Here is an 8,610-nt window from a genome sequence, read left to right as displayed (position 1 = left end):
GACTTAGAACTACTCAAACCTAACTAACCGAAGGACATCACACCCATCCATACCCGAGGCAGGATTCTGATCTGCAACCGTAGCAGCAGCGCGGTTCCAGATTGAAGCGTCTACCACCACTCGGCCACAGCGGCCGGCAAAATTAACTTTGATATGACTTTGTGGAAGCACTGCCACACTAACCAAACAGGAATGAAAAAGGTTAGACAAAATACTGGTCCTGAGAATAGTACTATGGTCTAGATCATGATGGTCTTTAATGTTGCACTTTTCGTGTTAAACAAGTCAGTATGGAAGATTGTAGTCAGAGTAAGTTTGAGAACTTAAAGAATCACTAGACATCTAATGTAGAGCATCGGTTCGTTTCCGATATAAAATAAATTATGCCATCCCGATACTCAAAGGCTAGGAGCAGACCTATTAAAATTACCGAAGTAGTTTTGCTGTTTATTTACTGGAGTTGAGTAATACTAGCTCCGATGGAATTTATCATGACGTCCTTTCTGATTATGACTCGTAAAAGTCGAATACATCTTATATCTTTAGCTGGATGTGGACGTGTTGTAGAAGAGTGTAGTTTTAATTAACTGTTCGGTAATGGTACAATATAATTCCTTGATACGTCTTAGGAAACATTGTATGAGTCTGCCTTGTGATAAATCGATCGTAATGTGACACTACAAACGTTTTCAGGACCCATCTCTTTTATTGCGCCCCATTACGAGGCTAACGCAAGCCAAGCTGCTGCGTATTGGTCTCAGATAGTTTTTCTCTTAGTCCAATCGAAACTATAAAACATCTCTATGCATACAGACCATGCAACCGTTCCTCCGAGAAGCAGTAGGCTCCGATGTGTCCCGACTCGTGACTTATCATCGATAATATTGTGTTGTTAGAGCTCTAACGCTGTGTGAGATCCTTTTCGTCCAACATCTGATATTGTTATAGCAACAAGTATGACGTGTTTGCACTGGAAAATAATGAGTTATTTGTTAATAAGACTGTATGCAGTGTAACTTAAATTAATTTTAGTACGTATTAACTCCTGTAACCATGACGGATCTTAACCAGGTTGCGCACTCTGTCGTGACCATCAGTCACCGGCTTCCGCTGATGGCGGTGGCAGGTGGCTGTTCCACGGCTACTGTTCCAGCTGCGACACTGCAAGCGAGACGGCACTAGTAATAAGACGAAAGTTTTTGTAATACAGGTCTGGAGCGTTACTCCTCGGTGATTCCACCCATCTCTCGGCTTACATATGATTCTTTTCGCAGTTACTTGGAGCCAGTGAAATGGCTCTTCCTGTGGGACGTGCGAGAGACATGTTGCACGGTCGAAGTTTGGTCGCAATTCTCAGGGCTGTCTGCAGCCTCACAGTGGCTTCTATAGGAGTCGTGGATCTGCGTCAACAGAGACTCACATGCTTCCGTCATAAATACGATGCTGACTGCACTGATATCACATACCGTAAATTTTCATCTATCATTGTGCATCTGTTGTTTGCTTTTCTTAATCCCTTCGGTAACTGGTTTTTGAATTTGCGTGTTGCAGTGTCATACATGATTTATTTTCGTATTATTGTCAATAAATAAAATATAGTGGTTCACACAAATGTGCCAAAGCAAGAAAAGACTGTGGCGATTTGGGTGTAACCGTACAACTGAATTGAGACCTGACAATTATTGGAAGTGGATCGAGAGCACATCTGTGAGTCAAATTATTATTGAAGTGGCAACTGGAAACATTTATTCCTTGAACCCTTAGGACATGACGCTATGGTTTACTCTGTGGGAGTCCAGGCAGCCACTATCAGCGAGTAGCCCAGCGACGCAGGATCCCAGGCAGTGTCGATCAACGCATTCCGACGGTGCATAGCGGTCGCACGTGCCGACGGGGTCGGTATTGGCAGGCGCCACGCAGAGCTCCGGCAGCCGAGACAATGGCGCAAGTACAGTGCCGGCCCCGCCGAGGCAGCCGCAGCAGCGGCGGTCGGCAGACCGTCGGGCTACTGTGCCACGTCAGGACGGCGGGGGGCGCGCAGCAGTCGGCAGGAGGACAACAAAAGCTTACGGCGCATCTGCGAGGCTATGCCCGGAATTCGCCGCAATAGCCCCCCAGCAGTCGGTCACGTAGCTCTGAGAACACGTGCGCGCTGGCTGCGCACTGGCTGAACCAGTGTGTAGAGACCCTCTCCCATAAGGAGTCACGCACTACCTCGTGCGAACCCTGTTGCACAAGAAAAATCCCTATACTTTCTGCTTCGAACCGTTTGATTATTACGTAGATCCCAGTTACTACCGATGCGTTAGTTTCGAAATAACAATTGATGTAGCAGCAAATTCATTAAAGAATGTAAATAACATTTCTACTGTTATCTGGTCGTCTAGCATAAGGCGTAGTAGTGTGGTTTGCGACGCAAAATCGAGCCAAACCTGAATCGCATCTATGCTGCAGTCTCAGTGTTACTTTTCCACACTCCTTAGGCAAATCCTAGGCTGCTCCCCACTTTAGGCTTCACAAAGTACGATTCACAATTCACAGACAAATGACGTGCGTAGAAACTCTCCCACAGATGGACTGAGCGTGGAAACAGGTAGCTCATCGGGCCATAATGTAAATATCATTTTCTGCATCATAGCGGAAGGACAGGTACCTCATTTCGCAGTGTAGCAGAAACAGTCAGTCGAGATCGCAACAGTTATTTATTTATTGACTCTGGTAGCGGGTTTTACCATCATAATACCAGCAGTTTCTTGATGACGTGTGGAGCGGTTTGATGGAGCTGCTGTGCGTAGCACTAAGTGCCAGATGACAAAAGGACCTCAGACCACTAGATAAATGTGTGAAACAGAAAATAAGTATTAGAGAAGGATGGAAAGAGAGAGAGAGACGAAGAGAGACGAAGAGAGAGAGAGAGAGAGAGAGGGAGAGAGAGAGAAAGTGCGACAAAGTAAATCGCATAGCGATCCACTCCTCTGTCATGCACGTCTTATACCCTACAAGTTGGACTCCAAATTGCTCAGCCATCAAATTGATGATGTCCATCTTCAGTTGTCCTGCTGAAGACAGTCGTTACAAACCACTTTATTTTATGTAAAACTTCTTTGGTATGCGTTCACAACTGGGTTGCCCAGCATTAACATGCAGTTTACTGTTGTGCTCTGATAGGCTTTCCGTGAATTTTTAGGTCATCTTTATTTAGCACGTCCTCCTAAGCTACAAAATTGACTTCAATTAGAGAACTATCGTGTTCCAGATGAGGCATAGTGCTTTTCATTGCCAGCGATCCAGCAATATGTTTCGAAGCCCAACATACCGATATAGAAAGAAATTATGGTATGTCTGCGTGGAGTTCAAGCTAGATTACATTGTGATAGGTGAATATAGGACATAACAGCTGTGTTCGTATGATCAGAAGAATGCTAAAATACGTTTAACAAATTGCCGGAAGCCTAAGAGTGACTTCAAGGTATAAACTAGCTGAACATGAGGTGTAGCATGCATCTGAAATTGTGGCTGAAGACGGTGCAAGAACAATTAGAGTTAAGAGCTGCAGATTTCCAAAAAAAAGCAGAACATGAACAGAACAGATACTTTTGGTTTCGTTACGGTGTTAAAGTACCGTCACTGAAAAGGAAAAAACACAGTGAAAACTTTAGTAAACTTCACCTAAGCTCTCACTTGTGTGACTAGGAATACGTTAGTGAATGTTTATCATACCACACTGTAGCACGTGAATTAATGTTGGCCATACTTGAAGGCACAACTACTGTGTTGAGCTACCGATGCCCAACACAGAGCTCAGTCTTTGCTAACAATGTGCCATTCTTACATGTGAGTGAAAAATTTTTGTTTGCGTTAATGTGATGGCTTAGCGAAAAGATAGCGTCCATCGTAACTAACATTATGTATGTAGAGACCAAACGGAAGGATGAAGCTCAGTTAGTGTAGTGTGACCACAGCTTGCCCGTATCAGATTTGGAGCACAACATGTATGCAACGGAAACTAATATACATGTCTCCAACACTGCAGAAAATGCTATATACTGGATGGAGATGCCGTGGAAAAATATCTAAGAACGCAATCTGGAACAGTAACATATGTCGACAATAAGAAATGCGTTTTGCGCACGGACGCCAATAGGCTGTGAAGACAACCTTCACTTTATTGTAACAACAAGAACGAAAAAGGAAATGACTTCTGAGGCACAAGAATTTAGGTGTATAAAGAGAGTAATCAAGACAAGAACTGTTACAGAGTCTTCAACTCATTTCAAGCAGAGTATAGAAAAGTTCATTAATGATTTAAGGCTCATCATGGGGCTGGAGGAGAATATGTCTGTCAGAAGTTATGATAAACAATATAAATTCAAATGGCAAAAACCATGGGATAAAATGGCAATGAATTTTCGGTGCAGTCATTGGTACTCAGATGATTCAAGTGAACATGTTGCCGACGTGATTATGGCCTCACTATAGGAATATACAGACTTTGAACGCGGAATGGTAGTTGGAGCTTCGCGCATTAGCGAGATGCACAGGCAATCACACGTCGTTCTCCTCCGTATTCCTGGAGTAAGACAGCACCACGTCAGAGTTACCGGCATCGGTTTTTACAGTGAAAGGATCCCCAGACGAAACTAGGTGGCACATAAAAGATATACAACGACTATCCAAGGTAATCTGAGATGGGTTGATGGTAAGCCCTTTCTCCCTAAGATGTAACCAAACTGCTCCAAGGTAGTGCAAATGCCCCGCGAACGTGTCACTATATATCAGAACACATAAAGGTAATTCTAACAGACATGAGCTTGAGGTTTCCCAAGGCATTGTCCAAACCACGAGACAACGCGTCTTCATCCGTAGTCAGACCGAAAGGAATTAAGTAACACTCAAAAAAGATTTCAATCTGTACAAAACGCAGTTAGAGGTTCGGAATCATTAGTCAAAGGTGTCTGATGGTAGGCTTGGTGGAGATCTAGTACAGAGAAATAACCAGCACCAGCAAACTAGGTGAAGGGATTGTGAAGGTCAGGCAACGGAACTGGATCGAGTATACACGCCACTCTGCCCTGTAGGCACCAGGAATGTGGGTGAGGCATGGGAGGTCGACTATCTAATGACTCCATCCCAGAGCATGTTATTAATTGGTTCATGAAAAATCTTTATCTGGGATGGAAATAGTCTAAAAGGTACCTGGCGAACCAGGATATCATCAGTCAAGCGAATTTTATCAGTAACGCCTTCTAATTGGTGAGGACCTCGGGAAATCGAGACAACACACTCAACAGTTGCCTCGCCTCGCCGGCATTCAAATAATCAACCCCACTCTCAAAAGTTCTCAATTGCACATTGATAGCGACGACAAGAACACGAGATTATCCCTTCGTTAGTGCATAAATTGAAATTAAATTCACGCGCCCGATAATCAAGAACGAATCCGGTGCGCCCGATAAAGTCGCATCCGAGTATAAAGTTGGCGTACAAATTCTTGGCAACAACAAAATTAACAGGTCACGTAAAACTTAGTATGGCAAACTTGCCCTGGAACTGTAAGTCATGGGGCGAAAAGGAAGCAGTCCACACAGATTCCTAATTTGATGTACCAGTTATAATCAAGTACTGAAACCGAGCTCCCGGAGTCCGAAAGGGCGCATACGATCTCACTGTTCAATCGCACTCATGTGTAAGGACGCATCAGATTTGGCACTGCTCTAATGTGGGAGCAATCCTTTGCAGGATGCCGGGTATAATGTCCCGCCGGTGACTGATGGACTCAGGTGTTCTGACACGGATTTTGCTTCATGAGGCATGGCCACACAAAATTCCTGCTAACCCCACATCTGAAAACAAACTTTGATTTAACCTCCCCCAACGCTAGGCACGCATCCATCAGCTTCCTCCTCTCGGATGAAAGATGTAAGCGACTGCCCGCCTCCCGCTGCTCACTGGTAAACTTCAACCCCTCCATTTTGATAGCCGAAGTATCTAATACCATAAAGCTGGCGGTTTTCCTGGAAAAGGCTACATTTAATCCATCCTTGGGTTTCATGGCTTGTAATATAGTGTTGCCTACACCGCCTTCGGCTACGCTGATATCCAAGGCTATTACTGCAGTGCGAATCACGTCAGTGTGCTTAGCTAAGCTCTGGTGTTGATGTTGCAAACGCCATAAACGCTTGCGCTCCAACTCACGCCTAAACCGTAGTGTCAGCTTTCATTAAATAATACGCTGTCTCAAACTATTAAGCGATCCCTTCGCCTGCATAACCTCTAAAAAAACCTTGCTTGAAAGTCGACGAGATAAGGATGAAGAGGTTCAAATATACTGTCGTGTGAAAAGCAGAAATTCAAACGCCACTGTTAACCATGATATGAATTAAACTTGTGCAACCATCTAAATCTAAGGTCTGTTAATCCCCCTTAGAAAATACAAAATTGGGTCAGGCCAAAGCAAAGACTTTAAAGAGGATCACAATTACTGGCCTCTCGGTTTCCTGCACGTCTCCTGAGGCAGCGGATTATCGAGAATGTCCTCTCCTCTCCAACTTACACTCCATATGTCGTATAATGCGAGAAGATTCAAATCTACACGTAAATCCTATAATCCTAAAATCCCAACTAAGTTACTTTCGTCAAGCTTAAGGGCCGCAAGTTTTAGGTCTCGAAAACGATTCACCAAACGTGTAGCCTGCCCTTGGATCCTATACAATTGGTTGCTGACAGGTTGACTATCTCTGAAGAATTTCACATTCTGCCGCCGTCCTGCCAGCCCTACCGAACCCTCATTGAACACAGCACCTACATCGCCAGTGCTCCTGGGATGGAGGTCCAAGGGATTCCCCGAGGCGTCGTGCTAACGAGCAACCAGTTAGGTACGGCACCCTCGCCCGCCTGCTGGTGAATTCTCAGCTCGTGTAACAGCTGATCTTCCTGAGTTAGCCTACCGCTAGGACTGACTTTGCCTCAACTAAAGGAGTAATTTATTGTGAATGCTGCTGCAACAAAGGCTCCCCAGAGTAAAGCCATGTTCAGTTTTACCAGTTGGAAGGAGGGTTTCGGGTTGGAACTTAGCAGTAGGCCATCCTAATGGAAGGACTGGAGCCCCACACAATCACTTCAGAATTTACAGTCTTTAAGAAATGGTTTCCTTTTTTAAATTTTCGAAAGCTTCCTACCAAAAATTATTAAAAATAATAAACATTATCTGAGCAGAAAACTCCTTTGGCCCCTCACTGTAAGTGAGAATAGTTAGAAAAATATTGTATCGTCTGACACAATTTAATAAAAATTAGTAAAACAGATATTAAGCAGAGTGCTCATACGACTTCTTAGTATTCACAAGTTTAAAAAAAATATTCTAACAGCTCTCACAGGTTTGTTAATAGGAACATATTTATTAAGCAGGCCTCATATGATCCTTCACTGTACATGAGTATAATCAGAAATCGTAAGAGCTACCACAATTACAATTAAATAAAAAGTTTGTATAAATTTAGCCCTAAATGACCTGGAAGGACAGTCCAGTTTAACGATGTAGTCAGGAAACTATTCTAAAAGCTGCCACAATATTAAATAACCAGTAAACAGTCAATATGAAATAGTATGAAATGACTTCGTAGGACACCCCAGTTCAAAATAAAATGCTCCAAAACCTGAAACAATTTTAAAAAAAATAACAAAACTGTTAATAAGCAAATAGCTCATATGACTTCCTAGTATTCACCAGTTAAAGAAAAAAACATTTTAAAAACTGTCACAATTTTTTAAAATAGCAGAACACTTATTATTCAGGCAGCTCATATGCCTCCTTAGTATTCACCAGATTAAGAAAAATAATCTAACAGCTGTAGGAAAACACTTACTAAGCAGACAGCAATTGACTCCTTAGTACTCACTAGCTTTAGAAAAATATTTGAAGAGCTGACACAATCTTTTTATTGCAAAACTGTTATTAAGCAGACAGCTCATACGACTTCTTGTTAATCGACAGTTTAAGAAATATATGTTAAAAGCACACCATTATTTAAGTAGAATAATCAGTTATTAACCGGGCAGCTAGAACACTAAATTGCTAAGTACCGCCGTCCGCTGTGTCCGATCGGTTCTAGGCGCTTCAGTCCGGAACCGCGCTGCTGCTACGGTCGCAGGTTCGAATCGTGCCTCGGGCATGGACGTGTGTGATGTCCTTAGGTTAGTTAGGTTTAATTAGTTGTACGTCTAGGGTTCTGATGACCTAAGCTGTTATGTCCCATAATGCTTAGAGCCATTTGAACCATTTTTTGCTAAGTACCAGCTCAAACCACAATCGTGTCTCAAGAACGTCCCTACACTTGAGTATCAACCTTTTAGACCCAAATAAACGAAGTATCCGGAGTCAAAAAACACGTGCGAAATTATTTAACTTAAAAACATGGACATCGTCCTCTGGTCCCATAGGGGCAAATCAGTTCCTAATCGCCGCTATAAACAGAACTGATGCAAATGTACCATGCCCGTACTAATACACATTGGTCTCTCGAACGGCCAATCGTAGTCGATGCAAACCAGGCCCCTGGCCCTTCCCAGAAGCTGTTGATTGTGTCCGAAAAACGCTAGTACCTCCTCACA

The sequence above is a fragment of the Schistocerca gregaria genome, chromosome 7 (genome assembly GCF_023897955.1).
Source record: "Schistocerca gregaria isolate iqSchGreg1 chromosome 7, iqSchGreg1.2, whole genome shotgun sequence".
NCBI classification, from domain to species: Eukaryota; Metazoa; Arthropoda; class Insecta; order Orthoptera; family Acrididae; genus Schistocerca; species Schistocerca gregaria.
This window is presented reverse-complemented; position numbering follows the sequence as displayed.